Raw genomic sequence first — 12,238 nt, forward strand, 5'->3', positions numbered from 1 at the left:
TGTGTTAAGGCAACCAGTAGTAGAGCCAAAACTAGAATCTGTTCTGGAAGCACTAATGTGCTTATCCAGTCAGGGTAGAAAATGTTATTTGGCTGATATGAGCTGTCATGCAGCTGAACTGAGAGCTCAAATTTAAAATATTCATAATCATAATCCTAGCAATCTTATCATCCCCTCCCTTCTCCAAGAGAGCAATGAAGAAACAGCCTTACATTTCCAGAGGTAACTGTTTAACAGAGGGAACATCTTTTGTTGCCAAGCCTGAGTCATCCCTACAGACTCATTTCTCGAAGAAGCGTGCACATAGAACTGACAGCTGATCACAAGCCATCTCCCAACTTCCAGAAAATCTTATCGGTTTTAAAGCAACCTAGTAAAATTAAGACACAGTAACCTTTTCTTTGTAGTGGCAAACATTAATAAAACTCTCTGTTACTGTGGTTATGAAGAAGGAAGACTTTTTTATTCATAAAACTAGGTCACTGAGGAAATGATGTGCTCACATAGCAGGGGTGTGCAGATAGCATATTTGCCAGCTTGTTACCACAGCCTAGACTCCCCCATTTGCTTCTCAGCTGCTCCCAGTGCAGGTCTGGCACTGGACCTTGCAGGGCTGCTCGCAGCAGCGACACAGGCCAGGAGCAACGGCCCCAGGCCCGAGAGCTAACCCAGGCATTGCTGTGAGCAGAAATGAGGTCTTGAGGGGCAAGTGAAAAGAGTCAGCACAGAAGCTTTAGCAGCTGGTATGTTAGAGTATTAAGATGGTAAATAGCAGGTGGTAACAACTTTAACTTCTAAAAAGCACAAATACTGGATAAAAATAATCTTCCTTTGGGGTTTCTTTTGGCTGATGCCACCATACCAGTCAGACCATGTCAGTATTGCCCATGTAAACTGTGAGCAGGGTCATTCTCCCAGCTGGCTTATTGCCACAGAGGAGCTCCAGATGCTGGGTTGACAAGTACCATCAACCTTCTGGGGACAGGCTTGGGCAAGGGGGCTTTTTTGGCGAGAATCAGTTCAGCAGAGTAAGTTCCTGGATAAAAGACTCTGAGGATGCACAGGGAAAAGTGCTAAACACCACACCCGAGACCTGCATGGTTCGGGTCTGAAGGCCTTTGCTGGAAATGCAAAAAGACAAAGGAGGCCCTTGGGTGATTGGCTCCCTCCACCAGCCCAGAGGGCTCCCCACCACACACTCACAGGTAGGTACATGGGTCAGGCACTGAGCTCCTTCTCTGGCCCACGGCCATCTTCAGGCTCTTCTTTGGAGGAAATCTCACCACCAGTGAAGATGTCAGTCAGCACCTCTCTGAATTTCCCTGCTCCTGGCCAGATCAGGCAGGAGCAGCCCCACAGCAGAATCGCTGCTGCAGCCAGGTCATCTTTCATATTCACTGCCATGCTGAGTGCTGGGGCAGGAGCAGATAAGGGCTCAGTAAAAGCAGGAGTTGGGCAAGGACAGCCAGGTCTCAGCAGGTGCTAGGGCAAGTGCTGTCTCCTTTTGTCTTTCTCATCCCTTGGCTTCCTGTCATGTCGCTGTTGGAAATGAGGCAGCTGCAAACAAGGACCTTGGATCAGCACTAGGGGTGCCTTCCCTATTTGTACATCTCTGGAAGGGCCTGAGCTCTCTGAGTTACTTTCATGGCAGAATGTCTCAGGTTTCATTGAGCAATTTTCTCATGTCAGGCAAGCAGTTTTTTCTGACCTCTTTCTGGCTCCTTTGCTGCAATGCTTCACTGTCAATTCAATGAAACTGCAAATAATGAGACAAGAAGTGCCAAATGCTCATCTGGTAACCCTCCTACCACATCTTTCACAGGTATCAGATGGCAGTGTCAGGAGGAGACAGAGATAAGCCTTTGCTGCCTCTCCTGAAAACTGATTCTGTTTTGATGAAAGCAGTTGTAATGTCTTCCCATTTATCCTGCCAAGCCCAAGCTCCACCCAGCATGAATTCATGGTATGATCTGCATTAGGCTGCCAGCAAGGCCTGTTTATTTTCCAACTGACATTTGGAGATAATAGAGATTTCTTAGGTTTTTTTAATTTTTTTTTTTTTTTAATTTTCACAGTAAAGATGCCCTCAAGGAATTTACACGGAGATCTTTCCATTATGTTCTCCAGCAGACATTCCTGCCCCAATAGGAAAGACAGCTGAATATCTAGAAGGCTCTTTGCTCAAGGCACATAGTAATTAGCATTCCTTGTGCCAGGAGGGAGAGAATTAGACTCTCCCCAGCCATCTGCCGAATATGCCTTGCCAATGTCAGAAGAGCATTTTGCTATATAAACAGCACAAAGCATATATCCATATACAAATTTGAAATTTAGTAATTTTCTATGGAAAATAAAATCTGGTTTTGCACAGTGAAAAGAGGAAAAGTGGAAATACAACACAGCATAATGAGACACTGAAAGCGATGTTATTGAATCTTAAATTTTAATTTTGGGCACACTGACACTAGTTAAAAATGGCTATGTAATGCAAGTTCTCAGAGGTTTCACAAACCACCTTCATGATATCCATACTTGTTCAGCATACTTTCATAATTAACCTGCTGAATAGGAAAATTGGAACAGGCATGTGAAATGTAAAACAGGGACTTCTAAATTTATTTGGAAAAAGTAACGTGGTAGGGCCTTAGAGGAAGAGACACCCACGTCCTCTCAACTCTAAATTGTTACACCATCCTTCACCAAAATATTTACAGTTACAACAGACAAGTTGCCCTCTGCAGAAAGGTAATTCCATTTTCTGATGGATTTTGATATATATTTGCATTATGTTTCATTACAGTTTGGAGCAAAACAGACCTGTTTTGTTTTCAGTTGCCTACCAAAGAGGATGGAGCTACATCTCTGGAAGCGACTATGTCTTTCCTGTCCAGAAGCTGAGCTGCTCAGGATCTGGCAGACATCATTACAGAGACTTCTTCATGCCTGACCACAGTCCACTAGCCCAGGATTTGGAATTTATGTATAACAGGTACATTGGTATCCTCCAGGTAAATCATGGAGAACTTGGGAGTAAGGACTACCAAATATTTAGTTTACAGTAATCCACTTAGCTATGCCCCTACAGCTGGACTTCTGTCAGGCCTTCAAGCAAAACAAGATGCTTCTCTCCCTGCAGCCCCTATTTCAAGGGATAGAAAAATGCAGAAGAGAAAGAAGATTACATACAGCCTACTGCCAATCCATGTCTTATGTCAGGACAGAAAATACTTATCAGTAAATTAAGATTTAAATACCAGTTTCCCCCTTGCTTCAATATTCACAGCCTACTAACTGTACCTAAAATATAATAAAAACTTACCAAGAAGTGCTAAACAGCCTCAACATCCACTGGTTTCAGAAGCAGTATATCAAATACACTGCAAACACCAAACCTGGATGGAGTTCTATGCCTAATAAGAATGTTTTCTATCTTTAATTTTGTAATTCCTTTAAAATCTGTACAACAGCTCTGTTAGGCTTCATGAGCCTTGTCACAAGTACAAGGCTTCACATTGGCACATTTTAAAAATAACTAGTAAGATCCTGCTCTCATTTCTATAAAAACTCCCCTACCAATGATAAAAACTGGTTAATAATTTAACAAAGTAATCCAAGTGTTCTAAAAGTGGCATGGAGTCGTTTATATTTAAAAGAAAATGCTTAGTTATAGGAGATTAATCTGTGAGAGAAGTCTACTATTTAATGCAGAAACTCTCCCAGAACCATTTGCATAGACTCCTAACATCACCTACCCATATGGGTAACTACAGTCTACTGGCTCCTCATGCTGTCCTACTCTGACATTCAGAGAATGGCTCTGCAGAGAAAAAGGCTGGCTGCTTACAGACTGAAATATTATCCACAGGCCTTAGAGCAGTTCAGCCTATGTAATCCAGATCTAAATTCCACAACTTTACCCAGGCTCCTACAAAGTAGTAAGAAAAGCTGAGTCCTTCCAATACTGATAAATTGATCTACAAATCAGAAAGAATTGGAGGGTTTGTGTTTCTTTTGTGGCTTTGGGAAGGTTGCTTAACCCCACATGATCAAGGATCTCCATTTATTTTTAATGCCATTTTTATTGATATTCATTTCAGGTTACCTAGGGCCTGATCCTCATAAAAATCAAGCAAATACTTGCATCCAGACCATTACAAACTTCTAGCATTACTCAGCATGCATTTTGATTTGAAACTGAAGGAGGTCAAAGCTAGTGAGCATGTTTAAAATGTTTCTCTCAAGCAATTTACCTTACTTAATTTTTTTTAGCCTTTAAAACAAGCATAATACTAGTTTCTTAGTAAGAAATACTTTCAAGATAAACAACTAATTGGAAATTATGGAAAATGGAAAAAAATAAGTATGAATAATTTTATTAGTGCCTCCGCACATCCTTCATGATTCATCTTATAGGTAAAGTATAAAAATATTTTAAATAGTTTTTGACTGATATCTATATTCCAAAATTTTATAATTTAATTGGGTTTTTTTGTTTTGGCTTTTTCAATATATTATTTTTTCTTTTTCAGATAGGTTCAAATTTTATAGCCAAATCTATATATATGGAATACTGAGCTTCTGGATAGCTGGAAGTGAAGCCTGAAAGAAAAATTACAGTTCCAAGGCATTTTCTAATTTGGTTTATAAATAGATGGCTTTGACATGCCACTCACAAAAACTAAGCTATAGTTAACTTGCCTGGAGCAGCTGCACAGCTGGGAGGAGAACATAGGCTGGCAGCCCGGCTGTGCAGTCGCCTGTGTTGTGATACATACTATCAAAGCACCAGTTAAGAACACAGGAAGAATTAGCATTTTGGCTCGAGGCAGAGAGACAGGAAGTGGTCTTGGATTCTACACCATCCAACATGTAAGCCACTGAAGAAAGGCAAGCTGAATAGAATCTTAATTGGAAGCAGCAGGTGAGAAACTAACACAACTCAACTTCTTGGGCTAGGCAGGTAGACTCACAGTGAAATTACTGTGTGCTACAGTTGTAAAGCTTTACCTCTACTGATAACTATGTATCAAAAAAATTCATATATTTAAGTAAGTTGAACAAAAAATCTTGGAGTAGGAATAGTGGACTGGATAGATACCTCAGGGAATGGCACATCATGCTTGGGACCTGACCCAGGCTCCTGGCTGGCACTGAAGGTCCTTGCGTTGACACCAGGTGATTTCAGACCAACTACACGGATGAATATTCTGCTATACCTGCAGTGCTCTGGCTCTGAATCAGCACAAAATGTTACAGCTCAGAAGTAGGTCCCCTTCAACTGACAGAAGCTTGCTGAACACAGAAGTTAGCTCTTAGATGATCTGGGCTGTAACTTACTGGATTAATGTCCCATTGCCCTCCCTCAACTGGAACAGATACACCAACACTAAAGTTTCTTTCGTATTTATTAAATTAACATATTCAAACTGCAAAATTAAGTTCCACATCCAAACTTTCCAAAATCTCAGTTACTTCAATATAATTTGTTTCAAATCCATTCTTCAATTAGATTCTTCCTAGCTGACAAATAAGCCCAGTAGATGCGCAAATACGAATGGCTAAAACCTTGACATCACATAGTGAATGCCATCATAAAAACCTTTCATACTATATGTAACGATTTTTTTTAATCAAGAAGAGCGTTTCCAGCCTCTTTATACTTCTTCCAACATTAATTTTCAGTGTTATAGATGTGTATTTTGCAATTGCAAGAGAAATTCTATGTGTCTTAAGTGACTTAATACCAAGAGGCTCAAAAAGAGCAAGTATCCTCCTATGGGCTTCTTAGAAAAATGACATCTGAGATGCTCCATCAACTTTGCTTACATCAAGTCCATTAAGTTTAAAGATTTACTTTAAATAAAAACCACCACAAACTTTACTCAACCAAGCAGCCGCGCTTAACATACAAATACCTTCGTAATTCATCATTTAGAAAGAAAATCTTTCTTCCTTGAAAGTACAAAGCTGAGACTGTGATACAAATGGTAGTCCCCTTCACTTCAAAGTGTTAAAAACATGAAAGTTAAAATCCAGTCAACTTGTGCTTGAATTTTACTACTCAGTCCTTTCAAATCCACTTACAGGCTGAAAATTTTGACTGTCGAGACATTGCTAAAAGCACAAAGTAGCTCTTTAAAACAGTGCTGAAGAAAGAGAAAGGAGAAAAAGAACTCAAACCCACCACAACTCAAGTACTTCACATAAAATTTCAGAGTGAGTTGCAGACTCATGCCTTCCCCACCTCTTCAGATGTAATAAAAGAATTTACTAAGTTTCACACAAACTGATGAAGGGGAGCTCAGATTTACAAGTCACTTTTGGACAAATGTTAATTATTTCCTCCTAAAAACTTAAGAGAAATAAGTATTTTAACAAAGAAAAGATACAGCACTCACATTCTATCTCAGATGGACTAAGAGTAAGAACTTAGACTGATGACAGAGACATGCCACAGTACTCAAACAAAAAGAAAATGAAAACAAAATGCACTCTTAAAGAGAAATCTAAGCATAAAAGGAGGGACAAACATTGCAAGCTCTCACACTGGGAATGTTTCAACATCATCACTCTGCTGACACAAATTTATCAAGGTTTTGTTCACAGCAAATTTAGGAGAGAGTGCAGTGGCAAAATGTGCTAATCTAATGTTATTATTATGTTATTATTCTAGCTGTTCTACAAGACTTTTAATCTATGTACCTATATTTTTTACAGAGTTGATATCCCTTATCCTTAATAAAGGAGATAAAGTGACAAATTGATAAAAAGCCTGGGTCTTTGCACAATGCCACTAGCCTGCTTTGGAGACGGCAATGACAGCACAAGTAGTGAGCACAAACTGAAACACATCTGTTTAAACACAGAGATAAAAACCTTTTTAACTGTGAGGGTGTGGGTGGCCAGGTGCTGGAACTGGTTGCCCAGAAAGGCTGTGGAATGTCCATGCTTGGAGATGCTCAGAATCCGTGGGATGTGGCTGGCCCTGAGCAGCCTGCTCCAGCTGAGCCTGCTGTGAGCAGGGGATTGGAGCAGATGGTCACCAGAGGTGCCTGCCAACCTCAGCCCTTCCTGAGCTTCTGTGAGCTTAGGGGAGATGGTGGGAACACAAGGCTTGCCAAAATAGAAATCAGAATTTTGCTGTTTCCTCACACATGCACTAGAATAAAATTTTTTTCTAACAGAAAAAAACTGGTTGAAAATGGTTTCAACTCATTTTTCCCTGTGAATTAAAAATGGTTGTTTTCCAACATACTGTAAAGATCAATGAAATAAAGGAAAAGAGGGGAGCTGACCCACTGGCTGCATAGGGAGCTTGAGAAGGATGGGGTGGGCAATAAAACAAGACAAAAGGATGAGGGCCAGACAGAGATCCTGGCTCCCCTTTACAGCTTCCATGAAAAGGCAGAGGTAGTTATGAAGGCATATGCAATAACTACATAATTACATAAAACCATCTTCGTGATACAGCCGGATGACACTCATCACACCCTACTCTGAGAAAATAAAGATGGAGAAGTCTGCATTGCAGATGAATTCTTATTTTAAAATGGTGGAGTGTGAGGGAGGAAAACAAGAAACTTACTAAGCACAGGAAATGTTAATAGTCTCTGTATAATTGGAAATAAAAATACGTAAAATACTGTTTCATTAGTGCTCTCCTTTGAGCTCTAAAAAGAAAAAATATTGTGCTTATCAATGACAAATACACATTTATATTCACAAAAATATAAATGTATCCATGCATTTTTTAAAAATAAATTTAACACTAATGTCTAAAATAATACAGAAGATAATTCTTGATAATATTAAACACTTAAGAGTTCTTTACATCCACAGAAAGTGCTGCATGAACAATAACTAATTGTGGTAGGTAAAAATATGCTGACTTTGACTCCATTATTACCCTGACTCCAGATTCAATCAGAACTAGAATGTGTTGGCAATAACTCAGGAAACGACAATTTGCTAGAACAGATCAAAAAATTAAAGCACTAGACACATTTAGAAATCTATAAAATAACTGTCACCAAAAAGTCAGTATGTTTATTTTTAATTATATGCAGATTGCAACTAATGCCAATAAAATGAAAAGTGTTTCTATCACCATTGGGGCAACTGATTTATTACTCATCATTAGACCTGAATTTTAACAAAGCTCCTTTAGGCATGTGGAGAAATCTGCTGGTAGCCATGTACTGCCTTACAACTTTTCTCTTTAGCCTTCAAAAGCATGTATGTGTACAGCCTTTGTTATAAACATCCATCCCCTCTTACCAGTGGCTGAAAGTATGAAACAAGCAGCAGTAAAGAGAAGTATTATCCATGCATTAAGCAAATAAAAGTAACATACCAAAAGAGTGAGTGATAGATTCTGAGCTGCACCACTATAGGAGTAGATGGATTTTGACAACTGTTTGCCAAGCTTCAGATAAAATAAACATTATAAAAACAAACAAGAACAAGCCAAAACCCCCCAAAGCTGAATATTCATTGATCTAGTTCCAATCTAAAATACGTATTTAAGTCTTATGCATCACTTCTACCTCCCTCTTCATCTTAAAATTTCAGTGTAATGAAAAGCAAGACATACACATGCCTTGTATCCACAGCTTCAGCTTCTCTGTTCATTCTTACAGCACAATCTCCAGGCCAGCACAGCAATTAAGCTCTCTGCATGGGCTAGCAAGGGTGTATTTTGATTCTGCAACTTTTTTGTACAATATTAATCATAACTCAGTAAGCTATAACCAACATTTTCAGATGCACCAGTGCCAACATTAATGCAGTATGATATAGCAAATATGAGAAGCTGACTTTAAAACATTAAAGTACAATTATATTTGAGGATGTGTGATACTGAAAAACCTGTTTATGAATCCCAGTATTTGGGAAAAGCTGTTCTTCAGTTTTCCTTAAGGGTAGAACACTGACAAAAAAGAACCTAAGTTTAGAAATGCTGAAACTGTTAAATAACAAACTGCAATAATGATGTGCTAGTACGTTTCATGAAAAATGCTTCTGCACTCCAAGAAAATAATTATGACTTCCAGAACCATCAAAACACAATAATTATAACACTAATTACTCCAGTGAATCCCAAGCCAACTAAAACTATGCTATTAATTCCATCATAACTCTCAAACACACCAATTTGGACTGGATCTCCCTTATACACTCTATAAGCATATTGTTAATTGCTTATATTTCCCATGAAAGAGCAATCACCTGACTTAAACTTTGGTTATAGTATCTTATTTGCAACTCCATGTTTAGGTGGTTGAACAATTATTTCTTTAGTTAATCACTATTTGATAGAACAGTATTAACTTAATTCAGCCAACAACATAATACATGGATATTTTCAAGTATGGACTGAAAACTGCAAAGTGTGTCCTGAAATTTTATGACTTACTAAAGCCTCAGGAAACCACATGACTCTCCTTCTCAGCCATTTACTGATCTGACACATCTGTGTGTGTTGCTCCTGTAAAAAAAAAAAATCACACTGGTTTAAACAGGCACTGCTGCAAACAGCAAATGACTACCAAATTTATAGAACAAGGTATTAAACTGTTCAAGGCATTCCAGTAATATGTTTACCATACTCTTAAAAGTACTGTTGCACGCAGTTTTGAAGAGAGTTATGCCTGCATTAATTTGGTCTATGATTACAGATGCCAAACTATTTAGCATAAACTAGAAGGCTGCTTAAGACTATAATACTTCCAGCCCCTGCCCTCTTATAGTAAGTGCACATTCTCAAAAAACCCTTAATGAGTAAGCACTGCAGGCATCTGGCTTGCCATGTGGATGGGGCTTCTTGGTTTTACGCTGCCAAAATGAAGTTAGACATTTTAAATATATCTATCATTTTTTCAATGCCATCCTAGGGTGTCACTGCTTCAGCTGGCACAGAATAGGATGAATCCTGGCTTCTCTAAGTCAAGATATCACACCATTTTGAACAGTTGTTTAAATTATAACTGTCTGCCTTCATAGTAGTAGCTTATTCCATAGCATGCTGTTGCGTTCTTTCCACAACAAATTATTGCAAATAGCTTCAAGGTAAATTCCACTTCAAGAATAAAGAAACTCCAAAAGTACATATTCAGTCTTTATTTTATTAAAACAAGATTTGTTCTGCTGAAGGAATGAAAGAATTTATAACTGCAAAACAAACAAGGAACAAAACATTTGCTTCTGGGCATGCTCAGAACTATGCGACTACAAATTTTTCTGAAAAATATTATCAAGAATGCTGTAATTCAACAGGTAAAACATTAAAGGCAAAAATTCAGTGATTTTAGTTACATTAGTGAAAGAGATACATTTTACTTTTACTTAACCTATCCCCAAAACACCAAAAGCTGAAAACCCCTTATTTCCAGTATTAGTTCAGTTTACTTTGGTCTCAGACAGAGTGACCCTAAGGGAAGAAGAAAGGAAGACTGGCAAAGGAATCAAAAATCATCATCCCACTCCTGTTTCACAGTATTCAGTGGGGTAAAGCAGACTCCTAAGCCCAGGAGCACCTGTGCCAACCTGCCCTCTGCACTTCAGACTGGGACAACACCTTCTTCTGTCACCTGTCACTGATTTACTTCCATACAGAACATACTGCCCTGAAATTTAGCTCTTTACAACATAAAAAAAAAAAATCCAAATACATGACTGAGAAAAACAATGGAACCAACAAATCTGAACTAAAATGAGCAGAAGATACAGAGAAAGAACATCCAGCAACAGCACTGGTTGAGTCTGTAGTATCACTGTATCCTTACAAAACCACATTTTGTCAAATGACCAGAGACAGAAGAGATACAGAAGCAGATAAAAAATTACAACATCAAGCAAAATTATTGCAAAATACATTATCAATAACAACAACATGAAAACCACAAAACAGATTCTCGTTTGGGCACAAATTCAGCATGAAACTTAAACACAATTTCAGATGAAGCCATAGGCTCATTATAAACAGAAATACTTCATTTATCTGAGTCCCAGAGAGGGGTACTTTCATAACACAATTACCAGAACATTGGATACAAACCTGTCAGAAAGAACAAGAGAGCAAAAAGTCCTATCAGAAAATTAACTGAAGAACTGTGAGATGCAAGCGTCAGCTATCTAAAGTTTTGGGGGGATTGCTACTTTATGTTTGGTTAGCACCTGGCACAATATGGCAGGGTCACACTCATGGTTCACAATACTAATGAATAATAAAAATTTATCTGCTTAGCATAAGACTGTTTTGAAAGGCTGAATGAGCACTTTATGTGAGCAGAGACTTTTTAAAAATTATGAAATGTATAATAAAAACTACGAACTTACAGGTCAAAATTGCATATGTACTGAAGAAGACAGAGTAACATTTTTCTCAACTATTAAAGAAGGTACTGGTTCTAACTGCTGCCAATTTAATTCAAAAAGCATGACTTTATTCCTCTCCACTCCAGCTCTTTTCCTGCTTCTCTATATTAAGACATGCAAACATACCAACAAAACATCTCTGTCCACTAACATTAAAAGAACCCAGTTCCCCCCCCAAAAAAAAAAACACAAAAGGAAAAAAAAGAAACACAAACAAACACAGAAACAAGAAGTATCACCCGAAAACAACCAACCCACCCACCAATTTTGGAGAGGAAAATATTTCAGTTCTCAAGTTTGCCATTGCTGTAGACTTCACAACCATGTTTTGAAGTATCAGCCATGCTGTTAATGACACAATGTTCTATTCCATAAGGGCAGAAACTGTATTACTTGAGTAACAGGAAAGTGCTTACCTATTTCTCAAGACCCCAGAATTTTCTCCTTCTTGCACATGATATTGAGTATCTTTGCAATATTTTGTTTTGCAAATATGTTCATAATTCTCTTTCCAAAGCAGTTTCTGCTTTTACTTCTCATATCACAGTTTTTCCTCTTTTTCCTAGTGGTCATTGAGCATGCACAGAAGTTTCTGAATATTCAGAAGTGAGGCACAGTACACCTTACCTACAGTAAACCTTATTTTGACAATGTCAACCACATAAATATTTCCAGATTTGTACTTCATGTCGTATTCTTCTAACAAATTCTTACATATGTTTTTTCATTTTTCTTTTTTTTAAAGGAAAATATATAGCTACTTACACTTTTATTTAAATATAATATTTTTCTTCTAAAAATCCCACCCTGATAAGAGAGTCTATTACCAAAAACAAAAGACATTACAGTCTAAAAATATTAG

The sequence above is a fragment of the Vidua macroura genome, chromosome 7, assembly GCF_024509145.1.
Source record: "Vidua macroura isolate BioBank_ID:100142 chromosome 7, ASM2450914v1, whole genome shotgun sequence".
In the NCBI taxonomy this organism is placed as follows: Eukaryota; Metazoa; Chordata; class Aves; order Passeriformes; family Viduidae; genus Vidua; species Vidua macroura.